General features: G+C 47.0%; 1 protein-coding gene and 1 pseudogene across 12 annotated transcripts in view; one reads left to right on the forward strand and one right to left on the reverse strand.

The window, feature by feature from the left end:
- Window positions 1–21,755, reverse strand: part of Camta1 (calmodulin binding transcription activator 1) — an 862,623-nt gene that overhangs the window by 368,000 nt on the left and 472,868 nt on the right. The gene's annotated exons all lie outside the window — the stretch shown is intronic.
- LOC102910319 (NADH dehydrogenase [ubiquinone] 1 alpha subcomplex subunit 1 pseudogene) lies at window positions 8,555–8,899 on the forward strand (annotated as a pseudogene).

Below are 21,755 nucleotides of genomic sequence, written 5' to 3' on the forward strand. Positions count from 1 at the left end.
GCCCTCTCTGGTCCCCACCAGGAGACTCACCTGCTTCTATGGACAGGAGCTTAGGAGTGCCATGAAGGCAGACACCATGTGAGACCAGCCTTTGAGTCCCCAGGTCTCAGCACTTTGGTCTCCTTCCTGGTCTCAGTGCCAGGTAGGTACAGGGGTCTATGGCTTTGTAAGACTTAGAAATGTACAAAAATAACCCACACCATGAACCTCTTGCTGTTTTTGCATTTTAGAATATCAACCCTCTGTGGGGTTTTACCCCCTCTTCCACACACCCCCAGTAGACCGGGCAATCTGTGTCTTAGTGCAAAGAGATGGAGTTAACAGGAATTGGTTCTCCCAAGCACTGGGTTCCGTTTATGCAATGTCGAGTTTGGGGTCTGACTGTATCGACCCAGCTGGTGACAAACTTTAGCCCCTGAAGTCTCTGTTATAGAAATGAAAGAAACAAAAAGCCTTTAGCATCTGTTCAGAGGAGCCGGCCCCAGACGGGACAGGCACAGGTAGCTCCATGGAATGGCCTAGAAAGGTTATGTGACCTAGGTGTAGCAAGCCTCAGGCTGCAATGCTTCCACAAGACAACCCCGATGGCCAAGGTAGGCCTGCAGCAACTGAGTTTCCCAGACAACATTAGTCACCAGTCACGGACGCATGGTGACTGCGGATTGGTGGGAAAGTGGCTGCAACAGCATCCTCTCTGGGGACCATTACTTGACAAGGATCCTCCCTACCTTCCCTCAAGTCTTCAGAGGACAGAGGACAGGAGTGAATTCACTGATATTCAAGGGTGTTCCCTATAATAACAGGCAGGCCCATCACCTTCTGGCTGCCCCAGAGCCCTCCCTCTACTCGGGATAGATGCTAGTCTTTGGGGGTACATGGCTCTGGGGACATCTGGACCATCATGCTGGCTAGCTACTAAAGATCTTTGAAGACCTTGGGGTGGAGCCTCTCAGGGACAATGGAGTTTGAAGGGGGGCTGCTTGTGTGGTATCTATTCCCAGATATAGATACAGCTGTATGTGGGGCATACATGGGCTGCAAAGAGGGTGCCGAGAGAAATTCAGATAAGTAGAGCTTAAGCTTTAAGCTGTTTATGCAGAGAGTGGATACAAATGGTACCAGAGGAAGTTAGTTTAAGCTGTTTGTGCAGAGAATAGATACAAAGGATGGCTAAGAGGAAGTTAGCTTGGGATGTTTGTATGGAGATTAGAGACAAATGGTGAGGAAGGAAGCTAGCTCAAGCTATTTAGAAGATGTCAGGGCATAAACAATTTGTAAATAAGGTGACCTTTAAAATGATTGGTTGGCTCCTTCACCCCCTCCTAGGGTTCTGAGGTTTTCTGGTATAAAAGAGGCTTACTGCCTATCATTAAGTCAAATTCTTGCTTGACTTGACTCCCCGCTGTGTCTGTCTCCAGGTAAGAGGGAGGCTGGGGAATGGGCGAGCAGTGCACACGTACCTTTCCTCGGTTCCAGGCCACCTCTCTTCACAGGTGACCTAAGTTCCTGGTGGGGCAGGTCCCCAGAGCTATAGCTGAAGATGTAGATGATGTAGATATAGATGATGTAGATATAGATGATGATATAGATAGATGTCAACATAGATGATATGTATTATGTAGATGTAGATGATGTAGATATAGATGATGTAGATATAGATGATGTAGATATAGATGATGATATAGATAGATGTCAATATAGATGATATGTATTATGTAGATATAGATGATGTAGACTACACAGCTGGGAGCCTCATTGCCCTGTGGGTTCTGTAAATTTCCTAGGAGACTCGGGGACACCAAGAGATGTTGCCCCTCCTGGAGTCAGGAAGAGCGCTCAGGTGTGGAATGTGCTAAGCTGATGTCCTGGTTTGCCTTCTATTGCTGTGAGAAACACTGCACTCAAAAGCAACTTGGGGGCAGAAAGGGTTGATTTCATCTTAGAGCTTACAGCCCATCATGAAGGGAACTCAGGGCAGGAACTCAAAGCAGGAACCTGAGGCAGGAACTGAAGCAGAGGCCATGGATGAGTGCTACTCATTGGCTTGCTCCCCATAGTTCTTGTCCAACTTGCTTTCTTACATAACTCAGGGCTACTTTCCCAGGGGTGGTACCACCCCCAGTGGATGGCACTTCCACATCAACCATTAATCAAGAAAATGCCCTACCAACATGCTCACAAGTCAATCTGGTGGGGACAATTCCTCCAATGAGGTTCCATCCTCTTAGGTGTGCCTGGCTATTATAAAGTTGACAAAAACTAACCAACCATCAGTAAAGGAGAAGTAAGTGGTTCGGGCAGCATGTGCAAAGGTCCTGTGGTGGGTGAGCACATTGTAAGCACAAGATCCTGTGGGCCAATCTAATACTCCCCCCTTTTTCATTTTTTGTTTTTGAGACATGGTTTCTTTGTGTAGCTTTGGCGCCTTTCTTGGAACTCACTCTGTAGACTAGGTTGGCATCGAATTCACAGAGATCCACCTGCCTCTGCCTCCCGAGTGCTGGGATTAAAGGCATGTACTACCGCCACTTGGGTAAACCCCCTTTTAATATATATTCAATCTATCAGTTCCATCCCCCAATGATCCCTGACTACACATACAGGATGCTGCAGTGATGCCAGCAGCAGTGGACATGAATGACAGACAGCCTTACTCTGCAGTTAGCTCACTTGCAGCATTTCACCCATTTTAACACTGGTTTTTCTCACCACCACGCCCACTGTTCAGATATCATCAGACAGACGACAATAATGGCAGCATGCGCAGAAATCACATTTCTACACAGGCTGGTCGGAGGATGGAGCCCATCCACACCTCGTGGTAGACAGAACCGGCACAGTGAGGAGAGGGTGTGGAGCTGCAGAAACATAAGCCTGGAGGTTGCTGAAGGGGAACTCAGAGTAACCCTGGGTAGAGGTTGGGCAGGAGGATAGCATGGAACCCTGAGCAGCAGGGGTGTGGCCGCAGGCTTACACATGGTTTCTTCCCTTAGGAGACTATGTTCTCTTCTATAACCATTCACCCAACATAGATTTGTAGAGTGCTGGAATTGGTTTGACTAGTTCCTTGTTGGACAGTTAGATCATCTGGGATGTCTCTCATCAGCCCCACCACACATGGATGTTGTAGAATATTCTGTTATACTTTACCTTGAACACAATCTGTCGTTCATTGTTCCTGTCCCAAGATAATAAATCTAAGCCCCATTGTCCAAACACTGGTGACTGTGGTCACACCCTCCTCAGGCCAATGACCTTCTCCACACAGCCTCCAGTGGAAGCACAGCTCAAGAAGGGCAAGAGGGGTCACTGAGACCCAGGTTTCTGGGTCAAAAAAAAGCAGCAAAAGGAGGTTCAATGGCAGTGAGATGGGCTATCATCCAATGTCCGGAGCTAGCCCAGAGTCTGCCTGAGCCAGCAGCTGGCTCAATGCTCATGCAGACTGTGTCCTGCCAAACCCGAGGCCATCACCAACAAAGTGATCGAGAGGACAAGAAGGAGGTTCTATAGGGGGAGGAAAAAAGAGGCAGAATGGGGAGGAGACTCATCTCAGGGCTGCCAGGGAATCCAAGCCATGCTGAGCTGGGAGGTGCCAGGGCACTGGGCTTGCAGGACCCGTGACAGGCACGCTAGGGCGGCCCCTATGCATTGTTCCCTCCCCCATGCTCAGATGCGTTATCTCCACCAGTGAACAAGATAATCCACGGGAAAGGAGCCCTTAAAGTTCTGCTGTAGAAGGTGAAGTGATCAGACCCCTCGATCACACAAAAAGGGGCAGGGGTAGAGATCTCTGGGGTACTGCTGCACCCCTACAGTCTCCACAGAACCGCTGTACATGCCTCATCTCCAGATAACCCGAAGCACCGTGCCTGGGAAGCACAGCTCCAGACGGCGACACAGCTAGCAAGAATGAGGACTCCCTCCTTACCCAATCCACAAAGAATACTGGATCATGCATACACGTGCTTGTGTACACACACACACACACACACACACACACACACACATACACTGGATCATGCATACACGTGCTTGTACACACACACACACACACACACACTGGATCATGCATACACGTGCTTGTGTACACACACACACAGATGTGTACACACTCACACACACAGATGCGCATACACACACAGAGATGTGTGTATACACCCACAGAGATGTGTATACACACACAGATGTGTATACACACACATACACACACACACACACACACACACACACACACACACACACACTGGATCATGCATACACGTGCTTGTGTACACACACACACACACAGATGTGTACACACTCACACAGATGCGCATACACACACAGATGTGTGTATACACACACAGAGATGTGTATACACACACACACACACACACACACACACACACACACACACACACACACATTCTTCTTCCAGAAACATCAACCAAAACTCAAAACCAACCACAGATTTAGAAGACTTTTGCCATGATAATTTAAAAGCCACTTACTGCCTTGTGCAACTCCAGCTGGTAAATTGAATGGACGGGGATATGAAAATATTTCATTAGTTGGTTTTTATGCCAAATTAGGCTGCTGCAATTATGCTGAAATTCAGAATCCGCATTAGTCTGAAACTATTTTTAAGATTTTTTCTATTTAGCATGATTAATTCTCTCACTGAAGGACACACTTATTCTAATGTTTTGATTGTCTTCCTACTTTGATTTCTCTCAGCTTAGGTATCTAACTCATACAGGATTCTTATTCCAGGTGCTGGGATCCAATTTTTCAGGACATTTACTTACCTAGGAATATGATTATATTCTTGCTTTTGCAACAATTATTTTCTCCACGGGGCAGACCAGGCCATTGACATTAACTGTAATGTACCTCAGCCTATTAAATAAATGCGGGAAACCCTGAAGCCAGAAGGCTATTTTAAAAAAGAGATTCTTAAATTGATTTGCAAGATGCATATTCCACCTAGCTTTAAATTAAAAAAAAAATTGACCAGTCTATGTTTTTAAAACTAGATTGTAGCTGATATACAAATACCAACTGAACAAATTTCACAAGATCCCATCCCATCCCTAGATGAAAAGCTATAGTCAGAGAGAGAGAGAGAGAGAGAGAGAGAGAGAGAGAGAGAGAGAGAGAGGAAAATAGGAATTTCTTTTCTCTAGGGAGGTTATCCAGTCTCAAGGAGTGAGCCCTAAATACACATATGTACACACAACACTAAATGGCCTCAATAGTGTGTGTGTGTGTGTGTGTGTGTGTGTGTGTGTGTGTGTGTGTATGTGTGTGTATGTAAAACAATAATAATAAAAAGAAGTCATGGATTTGAGGTGGGAGATACAAGGAGTTAGAGGGGTGGTGTGGGAATGATTTAAACATAGTACTAATGTATGAAATTCTCAAAAAATACAAAATAAACCCTGGATTGTATTTAGTAGAAAGTATGTTGGGGACAGGAGCAGAGGGACCCCATGTCCCAGCGAGGAATGGCAGCTGGCCAGAGAGAACAGACTGTCGCCATGTTTGCCCGCACCAACTTTTCTCTGGGAAGTTGGTCGATGAAAATGCTCAGTCTGTGTTTGTGAAGTGTCTGGCTCTTTAAGTCAGAACAAATGTGTGCTGTCACAGTTGGGATTCTTGTTAAGAAAATATTTGGGTTTTTGTTTTGTTTTGTTTTGGTTTTTTGCTTTTCAGCAATTCTCTTCTAATCTGGTTCTAATAATAATAACTTTAAAACTGCACCGATTCCAGTGCCAATTTCCTCCTCCAAGACATACCACGCGGCCGTCATGTCAATTACGAAGACAATTTCCATCCTTCCAGACGCTAACGTCATTAGTCCACCAAGAACCTTCGGAGATCATTTACACAAAAACTGCCTCCACATGCTGAATGCAAACTGCAGCGCTCTCACGGACAGAAAGGAATGTGAACTGCAACCCTGCCCCAGACAGGCTGCCTTCACCTGTGCTGGCTACTGAACAGGGAGCGGACGCAGTCAGCTACGGAGCAATTACCTGAGCAGTCTCTGTAAAACCATGCCAGAAGGTATTTGTCACACAGCCTCCCCAGGAAGAGCTGTCTCTCACTGCTTTCTGTGACACTCTCACAGGCAGCCCGTGGCCACCATCATGTCCTGACGCCACCACGCTCCTTCAGCGCACGCATTCAGAGAGGCCTTTTCCTGTTGAACTCAGAGCTATTGCCAGCCCCTGGGCTCTCCAGTTTAGGTCAAGAATGGCCTAGTGTACAAACAGAGAACTTGGGAAATATTGTAGTGTCCCCCAAGAGTGCCAAGAGGAAACTGAGGAGGTGGGTTGTTCTAAGTTCCTTCCCAGGAGTGCACTGTTCAGATGTGGGGGGAGGGGTGCTTCTGATTTACTGCGGAGCCCTAAGGGGCAGAGGAAACCAATGTGAGGCCAGGCGTCCAGTGTGCCAGCGATCTGGCTACACATAAGCTAATTAAACCCAGAGACTGGGTGCTGACCATTTATTAGTATTACTAATATTAGCATTATTGTTACTGGAACTGCTAGGATCATAGCCTGGGTCTTGGTAGCCATAACAACCTAGACTCAGCAACCCATCATTTTATTATTATTGTTTTTTAAGATTTATTTCTAATGTGTGTACATGAGTGTAGGTGTCTCTATAGGTCAGAAGAGAATGTTAGTCCCTGGAGTTGTAGTTAGAGGTGGCAGCTATTGTCCCTAGAGTTGAAGGGTCAGAGCTTGGGTCCCGGCACCATAACAATCCGGGCCCAGCCACTCCTCCTCAGTAGGTCAATCAGACAGTAATTACTCTGAAAAGCAGAAGAAGAATGTGGCCAGATTGGAAAGAGAAACACAGAGGCCCGGTGACCCCCATAACTCTAGAGATCTTTGGGGGTCTTGGCATGAGGTTTAGGGTTAAAATAAAAGCAAGAGTTGTGCACAGCTGATCAGTCCCCGGCAAGGAGTGCTCCCACCCATCCTCGTTGTCTTGGCCCCAGTCTCCCCCTCCAGGTCGTCTGATGGGATGTCAGCACCGTGTGCAATCTCTCTGGAATTCCAGTTCCCCTCTGACTACCAGCAGCTTCAGCCTCTTCCTTCTCCCAGCATGGGTGGCCCAGAGAAAGTCCAACTTTTGGGCCCAGAGGGAGGGGTAATAGCGTCTGGGTCTCATTCTTTATATTTCTACAGAATTTTCATATTCTCCTTGTGTTTGCCATGCTGTGGATAGAACACAGGGCCTTGAACATGTGAGGCAAGCACTCCACCACCAGGCTAAATCCCCAGCCCCATAGGCTTGTTCAGTTTCTTGAAGGCCAAGCGTCTCTGACATTAGAGAATAAAAGCATCCAATGGGGGCTGAGTAGCCTATGAGGGTAGTGCTCTGAGCTTCCTATAACCACCAGCAGGCCCTTCCTGGGGCAGCTCCCTGTCTCCCCTCTGGTCTTGCCTGGCTGGGGTCCCTCCAGCCGGGGACTTCCATCGGTACTGAGGGGGCAGCCTGCTTTGATTGAGGCCTTTTGGCATTCATGCCTGTGATGTCCCACGGCCTGTCTTCGGTGGGTTTCTGAAGTAGCAAAAACAGATGCTGTAGAGGAGAGCTGGGCCCCAGGCACTGTGGAGGGTGGCGGGCGGGAGGCCAGCAGGTAACCTCTGTGGAAACCTAGCCATTTTGTTTACGGTGTTCTGACAATGCTCAGAGCTGCTCGGGGCAGCTTCGCCTCGTACCGATCTGCTTGACATTCTGCTGAGGAGGTATCTGCAGCTCTGAAGGATGACTCCTGTGACATTGACAGCTTTCAGGGCCACGGTTCCCCTGGCTTCACTGCTCCAAGGCCTAAGCCATCTGCAGCTTCTCACTTTCCAAGCCTGAGGCCTGGAATGTCAAAGCCGATCAGGGAAAGGAAACTGACTAAAAGCTGAACAAGCAGAGCAGAAAGCGGAGAGGAAGTAAAAGGACGGGGCCCCTCTGTCCCCAGCAAGGAAAGGGGACGCCCTCCCATTGAGCCTGCGCCACATTTGCCGCCCTTGCACACACACGTGTGCAAAACCATAACTAGATGAGAACACTCCCACTTATCACATCCCAGTGGCTCTCTCTGTTCGTAGCCTAAGTTCTAAAACTTCCTCTGCAGGTTCGGGGGCTTGCAAAGCTCAGTTCTCATCAGTGCTCCCTTCAGGCCCCGCACTATAAGTACGCCAATTGGCACTCAGGCCTTTCCTCTAACACATGTCCCTTCGGGGTGCCCCAGGGTCTTTGCATACACTGCCCCTTGGTCCTCTGCTGTCCCCTCTCTTCACTGACAGGAGCAGTATAACACCACTTCTACAGTTCCCTCGTAGGTCAGAGGTCAGATCAGCTGACCTCCTGCTGTAGGATCTCACCCTCAGTATTTTTCCTCTGTAGTATCTAATATTTCTCAATCAATTAGGGGTTTAATTGTACTTCTTCTATCAGTGGCCTGGGGTCCCCATTTATTCACTCCTGGTTATTTGGAGAGACTCAATAAGTATTTCAAGAATAATACACCCAAAACCCGGTCACCTCTGAGGAGCCAGTTGTGGTTTGGAGTGTGAGTAACAGTGAGGAGATGTGGTTCAAGATTCTCCCTGGCCTCGCCATCATGGGCGTGTGCTTGGCCATTCCTGGGGTGTCCACTGCGTACATCCACAAGTTCACCAACGGGGGCAAGGAAAAAAGAGTTGTTTGACTTCGTTACCAGTGCATTTGATTGAAAGAGATAGACGTGTCTCTGGAGTCAATCACTACTGTGAGTCCAGGGGCTTGGAGAATATTGACTAAGGAAGCATTTTCCTGGCTGATGAAAAAAAATTACGCCTCTATGGTCACCTATTCCTGCTAGAAGGCAAATGCAGCATATTATATACTATGTGCATGTTATGTAATGCTTAATAAAATTTAAAAAAACTAAAAAAAAAATAAACCCCTAAACTCAAGAATAATAAACCCCAAAGCCAAGTGACTAGGGAGATAAAAGTTTACTATTTAAGGTAGAAAATCCATGACATGCTGGAGGACTCTGAGCTTAAGAGTTAGGGAGTCCTGCCCTTGAGCTGGGGTCCCTGGTGAGCCAAGTGACTTTAAATACTTAAAAACCTGTCCAAGTCTGTTTGTCAATGATGGAACAGTGCACAACTATTGAAAAATTAAGTTACCGTATGAGAACTGCCTTCCACAGCAAGGAGTACCTTCCATTGCACTCTTCCTGTCATTGGTGTTGGGATTAAAGGGCCAAGCAGGGGTGGGGGTGGGGGGTAGGGAGTGGGAAACCCCCAACTGCAGTACTTCTGACCCCAGCTGAAGGTGCCCTGTGCAGCTCCTCCCTGTGAGCCGAGTGAGAGAGTTGTACATATTGTTGTACAACCCTGCAGCTGGCGTTTCAGGCGGTTGTGAGCCACCCAAAATGGTTGCTGGGAACTGAACTTGGGTTCTTGGCAAGTCCTAACTGCACTAACGGTGCCATCAACAAGCACGGTCTTTGAAGGATGAGCTCACCACACACCCAGCATCACCCTGATGTGTCCAGGAATATACCCAGGAAAGCACATAAGCAAGGATAGAAGGCTTGTACACAGTAAGTCTTTGTAACACACCCAGAAGGATGCCTGCGTGGGTATAAATATATCACTCACACGGTAAAGTCTAAAATCCTCAAGTTCAGCAACTAGGTCAAGTGTACAGGATCACAGAGTCATTTAGAAAGAGTCTACCCACTTGAAATAGAGTCTAGTGACAATGTATGTGAGTACCTATGAAAAAACCCACACAATAGTGTGTGTGTGTGTGTGTGTGTGTGTGTGTGTGTGTGTGTGTGAAATTATCAGGGGTCTATCAGTTGACTCAGTAGTTAGAGAGAGAGAGAGACAGACAGACAGACAGAGACAGAAGCAGACAGAGAGAGAGAGAAATACAGAGAGACAGAAAAGAGAGCCTTGTTGCCAACCTGAGGACATGAACTTGATTCCTGGGAACCCCCATGAAAGAAGGAGAGAATCAACTCCACAAGTTGTCCTCTGACCACCAGAACCATGATGTGGCCTGTGTGACACTCCCTTCATAAATTATTAAACTTTTTAAAAATGTGCCTCTTTGGAAGATCTCCCCCAGGGGCCTTTCTCACCTTATCCCAGTTCCTGTGCCTTTAGTTTCAGTACTGAAATCAGCAGTATAACTCTTACATATTTATTTTGTCTTTATAAATCCATTTAGCTATTCAAAGCATGTTCTATATAAAGTTTAGAGTCAGCATGCTCATCTCTATAAGACAGGTAGATGGAGTTTCTGTGCAATTGCAGATCAACCTGGAAAAAAAGTTGCTACCTGAACACTGTCTTCAAATCCATGAACACAGTGTATCCAGTCCATGAATATGGTGTATCCAGTCCATGAACATGGTACATCCAGTCCATGAACACAGTGTATCCAGTCCATGAACATGATACATCCAATCCATGAACACAGTGTATCCAGTCCATGAACATGGTACATCCAGTCCATGAACACAGAGTATCCAGTCTATGAATATGGTATATCCAGTCCATGAACATGGTGCATCCACCCCATGAACATGGTATGTCCACCCTATAAACATGCTGTATCCAGTCTGTGAACATGCATACCTCTCCACTGAGTCTTTTATTTCCCTCAACAGTGTTTATAGCTTCAAGTGCAGAGTACTTACATATTTGATTAATTTCACACTAAAATATTGCAATGTGTTACATCATCATAAATTGTATTTTACTTGACCTCTGTTTCTGACTGATCCTTGTCACTCTTTGGAAACAAGCTTGCTTTTTGTCAATTCAGCTTGTTTCCTGTGGTCTTTCTGGACTCATCTACCAGTTCAAATAATTTTTTTCATAGATTCTTTACTGTTTTCAATGAACAACACTTCCTTCTTTCCCATCCATAAAGACTTTCTCCTTATATGTTGACTTTCCCAAGCCCTCCATCCAGTCCAGCATTGGAGAGAAGCAGTAAAGGGGAATGTGTAGACATTCCTAATCTTAGGTAGAAGTATAAGACTAGAATACTAGTTATGATCATCAGGATAGACTTTTTGAGATTTCATTTATTTTTTTAAAATATGTATATGTGCATGTGTGGGCACACACAAAACACTCACTACACTCATAATGCACACACACACACACACACACACACACACACACACACACACCACAGTTTAGGTGTGGAGACCAGAGGACAACCACAGATGTATGTCTTTCCCTTCTGTCTTGTTCAAGACAAGGTTTCCTGTTCTTTACTGCGGTGTACTCCCAGCTGGCTGGCCCATGAGCTTCCAAGAATTCTGCCTTTACCTCCAATATTAGTTACTTTCATATTGCTGAGAGAAAACTCCATGACCAAAAGTATCTTATAGAGGAAAGAGTTTATCTGGGCCTATGATTCCTAAGGAATAAGGGTCCAGCATGGCTGGGAGTCATAGCAACAAAATGTAGGTATGGTGGCGGCAGCCTGAGGCTGAGAGCTCACATCCTCAACAGTAATCACGAAGTAGAAAGAACAAATGGGAAGTTGAGCAAGGCTGTGCACTCTCAAATCCCACCCCCAGTGATTCCCCCCAACAAGGCTGTGCCTCCTCCCCAACAGCACCAACAACCAGGCACTGAGCCTTCTAATAGGTAAGCCTACTGGGGGCAGGTGGACACTCCATCTCATCCCAGGAGCTCGGGTACTATATCTGGCTTCATGCGGGTTCTGGGGACCCAAACCCTGGTCCTCTTGCTTACACAGCAAGGACTTTGTCCACTGAGCTCTCCAGCCTGAGATGCCGCCCTTTATCTGATTGTAGAAAACCCTTCTATGCCTACTTTGCTGGGAGTTTTTTTTTTTTTAATCATGAATGAATACACAATTACGCCATTTTCTGTAGCTGTTGATAAGATTATACGGTCGATATCCTTTGTTCTCTGAACACAGGCAATTACATTGATTTTTTTCAAATGTTAAATCAATCTCGCACATCCCCAGTTAACCCCATTAATCATGGTGAATTATCCTTTTCACAGGTAGCCACATCCCCTTTGCTAATACCCTGTTAAGGTTTTGCCAACTACGTCCCTGCTGCTTATTGGTCAGGAGTTTTCTTGTGATGCCTTGGTCTTTACTTAAGATCAAACACACTGGCCTTGTGAAATGAACTTGAGTCTAATGCTCCACCATCCTCTCTCTTCTGAACAATGTTCAGTAAAGTTAACTTTATCCTCTCCTTAAATGTCTGACAGAACTCAGGATGAGAGAGTTTTCTTCATAGGAGGATTTATAATTATAAAATCAATTTCTTTAATAAACATAGAGTCATTTAGATTTTCTATTTTGGGGGCTGACTTTGATTATTATTATTTATTATTATTACTAATTTTTCCTCTTCAAGATATTTGCCCATTCCATCTGTGTTACCTAATTAATCACCATAAGGTTTCATGCTATTCTGTTATTATACTTTTACTGGATACAGTCTCCCTATTGGAGTCACTTTTCATTCCTGATACTAATAATTTGTTATTTTCTGTCCTTGTTTTTTTTATCACATTAGCTCTAGATTCATCAATTTGTTGATCTTTGAAGGGCTTTTATTTTTTTTCTAGTTTTGAGACTTTCATCCATGTATACAATGAAATACGATGCTCTCTATTTCCTCCCGATTTCCCACAACACACCCTCCCTTCCAACTTCTTGTCTTTACTTTTAGGGGGGATTTGTTTGTATTTTTGATATTTCCAATTGTTGTTCACTTGATATTTCACGGATATGCTGGCTGGTGTTCTGTCAACTCCACAGAAGCCAGGATCATGGAGAAGGCGGAGCCTTGATTGAGGAAACGCCTCCATCAAATTGGCCTGTAGGCAAATCTGTGAGCTCTTTTCTTGATTAATGATTGATGTGTGTGGGCACTCCCCACCGTGGGCAGTGCCAACCCCAGGCAGGTGGTGCTGGGTGCTATAAGAAAGCAGGCTGAGCAAGGTGTGGGGACAAGCCAGTACCTAGCATTCTTCCATGGCCCCTGTATCAACTCCTGCCTCTAGCTTCCTGACCTGCTTGAGTTTCTGCCCTGTCGTCCCTCAATGATGGACTGTAATGGAGACATGTAAGTCAAATAAACCCTTGTTCCCTTCTCAAGTTGTTCTTGGCCAGTGTTTTATCGCTGTGATAGAGATCTAACTAAGAAAATTGATTGTACTTTATCTAATTTTTCTACTTTGATATTAATCAGCCCTTCCTTTTCTACTCGCTCTACAGAAAAGCTTACAGAATCTTTTAAACACTTGTTAATACAAATTAAATGGATTGATTTTTATGCACACACACAGTATAAGCACTGAAAACCACAACCCCCCTTCTAGCCCCGCTTTTCCCGTAGCCACAGGTTTTAACCATAGCCAATTTTTCTATGTCGGCTCTGAGTTTTCATTCATTTAAAAACGTTCCATAGCTAGTTTCTTTCATGATTTTTTTTCTCTTTTAACATTGTTTAGCCTCCAAATCTCCGGGAATATTTTAGATACCTGTTCTGCTGTTTAACTCTCAATTAATTCTGTTGGTCCAAAAAACAGAAAGTCCTTTCAATGTAATGAGCCGTTTATGGCTCAGTGGTCCACAGTAGTCAATGTATAGTTTGGATTGTCGCCTTGGACACCTCATTTCTTGGTTGGTACAAAGCTGTTCACAGCATTCCTTTTATAATCCCATTGTCCCTAAGAGTTCACAGTGATGTCCTCTCATCTGTCCCTAATTTTAATCCCTTGAGTCTTAGGGCAACTCCAACTTCAGTTTTTGGAGAAAGTGTCATTGTCTTCCACTGCAGGACCATTATTTTGCACAGTCCATATTCTCATCTTCCCTCCCCCACCTCAGTCCATCAGCCACAGTAGCCTTTTTGTGTCTCCCCCCCCCCAAAAAAAAAACAAGGTCTCACTATGTAGTTCTGTCTGGCCTAGAGCTCCCTATGTAGACTAGGCTATCTTCAAACTCACAGAGATCTGCCTGCCTCTGGGATTAAAGGCGTGCACACCACACCCAACCTTGGTTGGATTTTCAGAAGAACTAATTTCTGTTGCCCTGGACCTTCTCTACTGCTTCCTTTACTCTCCATCTGTCTTACCTGCCCTGTGTCAGTCTGTCCCGGCTGCTGTAACACAAGGCCACAGGATGGTGAGGCTTAGACAGCAGAGATGGATTTTCTCACAGTTCTGAAGGCTGGAAATCTGGGATCACGGTGCCAGCAAAGCTGGTTTCTGTTGTGGATTCCCTTCCTGGCCCGTTGAAGGCCACCTCCTTATCATGCCTTAGCCTTTCCTTGTAGAGAGAACGTGAGCTTTGTGAGACACCTTTCCCCCTTAAAATTCATTTTTAAAATAAATTACGTGGACTTCTGTGTGTCTGTGTGTGTGCGCATGCATGTAGAGGCACAGAGGCCAGTTATGTGTACTTGTGTGTGTGGGGGGGTGTGTGGGTGTATGTGTACACATACATGTAGAGATCCACAGAGGGCAATTATGTATACTTTGTGTGTGTCTCTCTGTGTGTGTGCACAGTATGTGGAGACCCACAGAAGCCAGTGATGTGTACTTGTGTGTGTGTGTGTGTGTGTGTGTGTGTGTGTGTGTGTCTGTCTGTCTGTCTGTCTGTGTCTGTGTCTCTGTGTGTGTCTGTGTCTGGGTATGTGCACATGCATGTGGAGACCCACAGAGGCCAGATGTGTACTTCTGTGTGTGTGTGTGTGTGTGTGTGTGTCTGTGTCTGTGTCTGTGTCTGTGTGTCTGTGTCTGTGTGTCTGTGTATGGGTATGTGAACACGCATGTGGAGACCCACAGAGGCCAGATGTGTACTTCTCTGTCTGTGTGTGTCTGTGTCTGTGTGTCTGGGTATGTGCACATGCATGTGGATGCCCACAGAGGCTGGAGTCATCGGATCCCCTGGAGCAGGAGTGACAGGTGGCTGTGAGCCTCCTGACATGGGTGCTGGGAAGCTAACTGGGTCCTCTGGAACACAATACACCCATTCTCAAGCCCTGAGCCAGCTCTCCAGCCTCTGGGATGCATTTTATTGAAAAGACACTAATCCTCTTGGACCAAACCCCATCATCCATGCTTAATGATGTCCTGGGAGACCCATCTTGCCCGACAGGCATGCGAGGGCTAGCAGAGTTCTGCAGGGACAGGGAGGAAGAGGAATGTGGTCCAGCATGCTCTCCTCTGGCTCCTTTTCGAGTCTCATTTGTTTTCATTTATTTTTCTAATTTCCTTGGAGGAGGTTTGGGTAACTGTGTGAGATCAATTTCTGCTTTTCTCTTTTGATGTAGTCAAGAGAAGTGCTAACTTTCTCATGGCTTTGGTCAATTTTATTTTAAAGAAAGCATTCCACACTAAGAAAGAGATCTTCCATCTGCCACACAGTTACCATTCAGATGCTAGGCCTCCCTTTGCATACACAGGAACTTTCATGTAGGGACATTTTCTTTCAATTTGAGAAGTTTCTTTTGATGTCTTAAGGGAGTGGTTCTCAACCTGTAGGTCATGACCCCTTTGGGGGGGGTCTCATATCAGATACCCTGCATATCAGATGCTTACATTATGATTCGTAACAGTAGCAAAATTACAGTTATGAAGTAGCAGCTGTGTTCTATGATTCATTTTATATTGTGACTAACCTTCTACCAGGCCTATTGTGATAGCCAGGCTCTAGGGTGGACCCGAAAAATCCTAACACCTGGTACCCATCTCCCTATGTCATCCTAACCTGTTAATTGTGGGCATATTGGTGACTTGCTTCTAACCAGTCAGGAATATCCAATGTATGATAATAGGATTGATATCTATGATCAGGTATAGAAACTATGACTTCTATCTTACTAGAAAACACCATTCTCTATCTGCAAGAAGTTCTTATGGTGAGGTAGTGAAGGTGGCCTGTGACTCATGGCCAGCTAAAAGCTGAAGCCCTTGGTCCAACAGCTGGTAAAAACCTGAATTTTCACACAAGTACACCACCCTCCTCAGCCCCTGGCTGGTACCTTGATCTCAGCTCCATGAACGGCCTGCCAGAGGGCTTCACTAAGGGCTTCCGAGAGTTTCTGACCCTTGGAGACTATGAGATGGTGGGTGGGTGTGGCTTGGGGCTGCCGAGTTTGCTGGAGTTCGTAATAGATCAACAGATAACACATCTGGCAAGGTTCCACTCTGACGATGACGTTTTCTAATCAGTCCTGCTTCCCTGTGCTCATTTTCCCCTGTGAATAATCAAGGGTCTGTGAATAGCACACACCGAGGACTTCTATGCTGGTTGTCTCAAAGCCCTTGCCTTTGGGTTCCACACCTGTGTTATTGGTTTTCCGTGGACTGATTTCTTTCTTCCAGATCTAGCTCACATTTTGATGATTCTTTCATGTCTAATAACTTTTATTGAGTTCAGGGTATTGTGAATAATGCATTGTTGATGGTGGATTTCGTTATGTGATTTTAAAGGATGCTGGATTTTGCTGCGTCAGGCGTTACGTGACTTACAACTCACTCAAAGTCTGCTGCTCTGCTTTTTGAGGGTGAATCTACTTCACGGAGAGGTTAGCCCTGTTAGTAACACGTGATCATTCTGGGGTCTCTATCAATCAGCTACTCTGAGCTTGACCATTTCCCAGGGTCCTGAGAATATTTGGCTTACAGCTCTATATTAGTAATTCTTGTTCCTGTAACAAACACCTGCAAGAGGTAACGTAAGGAGGGAAGGGTTCCCCGGTTCCCGGGTTCACAGTTGGAGGGTGTGGGCATCACTGCATGGGAGGCAGCAGGTCCACAGTTGGAGGGTGTAGGGCATCACTGCATGGGAGGCAGCAGGTCCACAGTTGGAGGGTGTAGGGCATCACTGCATGGGAGGCAGCAGGTCCACAGTTGGAGGGTGTAGGGTATCACTGCATGGGAGGCAGCAGGTCCACAGTTGGAGGGTGTAGGGCATCACTGCATGGGAGGCAGCAGGTCCACAGTTGGAGGGTGTAGGGCATCACTGCATAGGAGGCAGCAGGTCCACAGTTGGAGGGTGTAGGCATCACTGCATGGGAGGCAGCAGGTCCACAGTTGGAGGGTGTAGGGCATCAAAGCATAGGAGGCAGCAGGTCCACAGTTGGAGGGTGTAGGGCATCAAAGCATAGGAGGCAGCAGGTCCACAGTTGGAGGGTGTGGGCATCACTGCATGGGAGGCAGCAGGTCCACAGTTGGAGGGTGTAGGCATCACTGCATGGGAGGCAGCAGGGTCATGAGGCCACTTGCTCACGAGCAGGAAACAGAAAAGGAGCAATACTCAGGACCAGACCACAAACCTCAAGGCCCAGCCTGCAGTGAGCCATGTTCTTGAGCGATGGCCCCGCCTCCTAACAGTTCCACAGCTCCCGGGACAGTGCTGTGAGCTGGAGAGCAGGTGCCCAAACACTGTGCAGATTTCCCACTCAGACTGTCGCGGGGTTGCTTTTGAGCCACCTTGTGACATCCTGCTTCATGCCAGCCCAGGTTGGTGTGTAGCTGCAGGCTCTCGGGAGCCGCCATGGATTCCTGGATGTGTGTTCCCATTTCTTCCTTTCCAGAACTCCCCAGGAGTCGTCCCTATAAACTTGAGGAGTCTCTGCCTCCCTGCTCCATGCTCCTCCTCTACTCGACTAGACACCACCATGCTCCGCTTGCCCACACACCCACGCCGCTGCCTGGAACCCCTCCGGCTAGACCACTGAAGCCCCTTCATCTCCTCAGATCACACAGCCCTGAGCGGCGGCTGTCTAACACTCACACAGCGACTCACAGATCCCAGCTGGTTTGGGCAACATAGTGAGTTCCTTGTGGTTACTGTTAAAGGTCTTTGAGCATGTTGGGAGATGTGCAAGAAAGAAAGGGTCCACCCCTGGGTCTCCTAGCTCTGTGCTGATTCTCAGCTAGCTCCGTTTTAAGGTTGGGTGGGGGAGACCTTGGGAACATGTATCAGAAAGACTTTTTAAAAAATCAGTGGCTTCTGTCATAGTTAACTTCAGCTGTCAATTTGACACAACATAGAGTCGCTCAAAGGGAGTCTCAGCTGAGAGACTCCTCAGATCAGATTAGCTTACGGGCATTGTTTGACTGTTAATTATTGTAGGGGCCTGTCCACTGTGGGCAGCACCATCACTAGGCCGATGGCCTTGGTCTACAGAAGAAGGCTAGCTAGACATGAGTCTGACAGACAGCAGCAAGCAGCATTCTTCCATGATTTCTGCTTCAACTTCCTGCTTGAGTCCCTGTCCTGACTTCCCTCAGTGATGGACCATGACAGGGAAGTGCAAGGCAAACAACTCCTTTCATTCCCAAAGCTGCTTTTGTACAGTGTTTTATCATGGCAATAGAAAGGGAACTCGGCAGTGACCCAGCCTCAAGATCCTAACTCTTCATTAGCGGCACTCAAACAACTGGACTCTTTGCCTTCTGAGCAAGGAGTTGGTCACCACGAGGCGAGCATCTGCCAGAAAGCTCCTGCATCTACGATGGATTGCTAATCTAATAGGTGATGGCAGATGTGACCTGTGCACAGCCATATGCCCCCTGTTTTCACCTGAGACATTGCTCTGATGGGGGGTCTGGATACTTCCCTCTTGGTGGGGTCCCAGCAGACCCCATGGACCATGAGCCTCCATCTCACTTCCCATACAGCCAGCCACTGGCTAAGGACCCACTTTGTGCCCTGAGGGAGGCACAAGCCTCCGGGGATCTCCACCATACAGAACGCTTCTGAAATCTCATGTGCCTGAGCCCCACCCTGAGCAGTGAGAGGCAAACCTCTCTGTAATTCCCATCCCCAGCCAAAGATGGTTCTAGCTCCTATCTTCTGAAGACAAAGATACTGAAGGCCACAGATACTACAGCAGCACTATCCCATATCTGTCCCAGCAAACACAAAACAGGACAAGGGCTGAGCTCCCCCTGAATTATGACGCTTTTAGAGTACCCTTAGAGAAACCCAGGAGCCACCGTCCTTCCCGTCCCTCAACTCCTCCACTCCAGAGAAGGGAAACCGACAACCAGAGGGCTTAAGTAGCATGCTCAGTGCCTCCTAGCCCAGGCTGCAGTTACCCATCTAGAATTTTCAAAGCTGCCTCTCAGACTCCTGCTATGATCTCATTAGTGGCTTCTTGGGACCATGTATCCAAACTCTGACCTGTCACTGGCTCATGTCTCCTCCAGCCATCTTCCCTCTGTCCACTCGACCCCTGGCTCTTGTCCTTTTGCTGCAGCAGGGCATCTGAGGTGCCGCTGGCCTTCACAGAGTCCTGCCCTCTGGAAATGATCCACCCTCCAAAGGGCAATTCTTTCTACTCACCAACGGATGCTCCTGCTTTGGGTAGGTCCATAGGGCCCCAGGTTACCATCAATAACCAGTGCTGGCATCTGAGCATGGGCCTTGGGTGCCACCCTTTAGCCTGCTTGTCCCAGGGTCCTGTCCTTGTTTCTACCTCTACCACTAAGTCCACTATGTCGGCAGACAGCATGATAGCCATGGACAGCGTCCCTCCCCCAAGGCCCAGCAAAGCAGTAGACACATGGTGGGCTTGGAGTCGTGTTTCCTGAATGAATGGATGGAAGAATTCAATAACCAGTTATCCACTGAGCAGTGGTACACAGCTCGGTCTCTATCCACCCAAGTGCTAACTAGGTCAGCCAAGCCTCAGGTCCTAGGCTAGACCTATGCACCTTGTAGGGTCTCCCAGACAGCGCCGTTTGCCTTGAGTTACATCTGGACCATGCTCATGTCCATAGACTAGACAACCCCAGCATGAAGAATGGTCCAGATTCACTCACAACTGAAATCACCTCATTGTCTTTGTCTCTCACTCTCACACCACTCACAGCTTGGCAGAGAAGCCTCCAGCAGGCCTGGTCCTCTCCATCCTACTGCATCTGCATAATCGATGAAGAAGAATTTCAAATTTTCCTGTTTCCCTCCCAAATAACCTGGGATCTGGGCTCCTCCATCTACCAGCAAAGGTTTTAATATTTAAGCTGCAAGCAGCAGCCGAGTGCCGTCAAGGGAAGAAAGCTCAATTTTCCTCTATCATGTTGTTCTCCTGCGCGCCCTTCAAATCTCCAACCAAACCATCAGACAAGACCTTCCCTTCTCTCTGCGCGGCATCCTAAGTTCCTGATTATGAGGCAGAGCCTGATCCAGGGCTGGGAGGAGAATCCGAGTCAGAATCAAAATAAATCACGGGCTGCTGAAGAGGCAGCTGGGTCTCCAGCCTCCTCGTTAGCCAATCCGACGCATCTCGGTCGAGGATACAAGCTGCGTTATGACGTTCTGGTGACAACTGAGTGAAGAAGACAAGACTCTCTGAGGGAGGAAGAGTCATTCTTCTCTAGGAGTGGTCGCTGGAAGGTTGCCTGTGCCCCCCGAGGGAGGCCCTTCCCTCACGCATGGGCCCCTGAACTCAGGAAATGGAGACGTGTTGGGAGCTCGAGGGAGGGGTGGGGGATGGGCATGATCAAGGTACAACTTAGGCATGTATGAAATTTTCTAAGACTAAATAAAGAATAATAAGGTTTTATTTAGCCTAAGATGCTGTGAACATGAGTGTGTGTGTGTTTGTACGTGGGTGTGCGTGCGTTTTGTGTGTATGTGTGTGCGTGTGTTCACATACTTATGAAGAAGCCAGACATCAACCCTAGATGTCATTCCCCAGGTGCCATCAACCTTGATTTATTGAGACAGAGTCTCTCTCTTGGCTTGGATGGCCGGCCAGCGAGTTCCAGGGTTCCTGCCCATCTCTATTCTGCCCGGCATTGGAATTACAAGTATGAGTCATCACACCCAGGCTTTTCTTGTAGCTTCAGGGGATCAGACTCGGGTTCTTACGTCCCAGTGACAAGGCCTTCACTTGACTGTCCCAGCCCCGGACCTGGACCACCGGACATGACTTTGTTCATACCAAGAATGGATTCTATAGTTACAGCACGTCACAGGACAGGGACAGGTCATGGTTCAAATATTCCATAGCCACGTGTGACTTGTAGTTTCTGGTCTGTGGCCATCCATAGGTGACGAGTCAGCAGAGTCACCTCGTTGCCTAGCCTCAGTCTGCCAGAGTCTCCAAGGAACACGTGGCAAGGAGACCCAGGATGCCCTGGCCCTCAGGCTCCCTTCCCCCGCCTGCTGGTGTGACAGCCCAGAGAAAGGTGCCTGGTGCCTCCGAGCTTCCTTCTGGTGCTGGGATAAATTCACTCAAATCTATTTGGCATTTTTTTTTTTTTAATGAATGAAAGGTGAGTACGAGGCATCCCATTCATCATGAAGAAAGGGCAGCCCTCCGAAGGGGTCTGCCAGACGGACACTCTTTCTGAAATAAATAAAATGGTAACTGCCTGGGACAGAAAAGCTAGATGGAACTGAAGTCTGGAATATCCTTCCCCCTTTTTCATCCATAGCCAAAATATTGCTAAGGCTTTTTATAAACAAAGATAATGAGTTGTATAATTTATGTAAATTAACTAATGCTGCTGCATTTTCTAGAAGTAACATAAACTGCATTATTTATTTGATGTGCTTTTTGGAGTAAAAAAAATATAATTATAATTGGATATTGTACCTAACAGGTTTCTCCCATTGTTTTCTGATTAGCATTGGTGGTTTGGAATACCAGATGTGGAATCACTGAGTGTGCCACACTCGGAAGGGCTTTCCTTTTGCACATGAGGGTGGCACGTGTCTGACCTTGG

The sequence above is a fragment of the Peromyscus maniculatus genome, chromosome 2 (genome assembly GCF_049852395.1).
Source record: "Peromyscus maniculatus bairdii isolate BWxNUB_F1_BW_parent chromosome 2, HU_Pman_BW_mat_3.1, whole genome shotgun sequence".
Classification (NCBI taxonomy): Eukaryota; Metazoa; Chordata; class Mammalia; order Rodentia; family Cricetidae; genus Peromyscus; species Peromyscus maniculatus.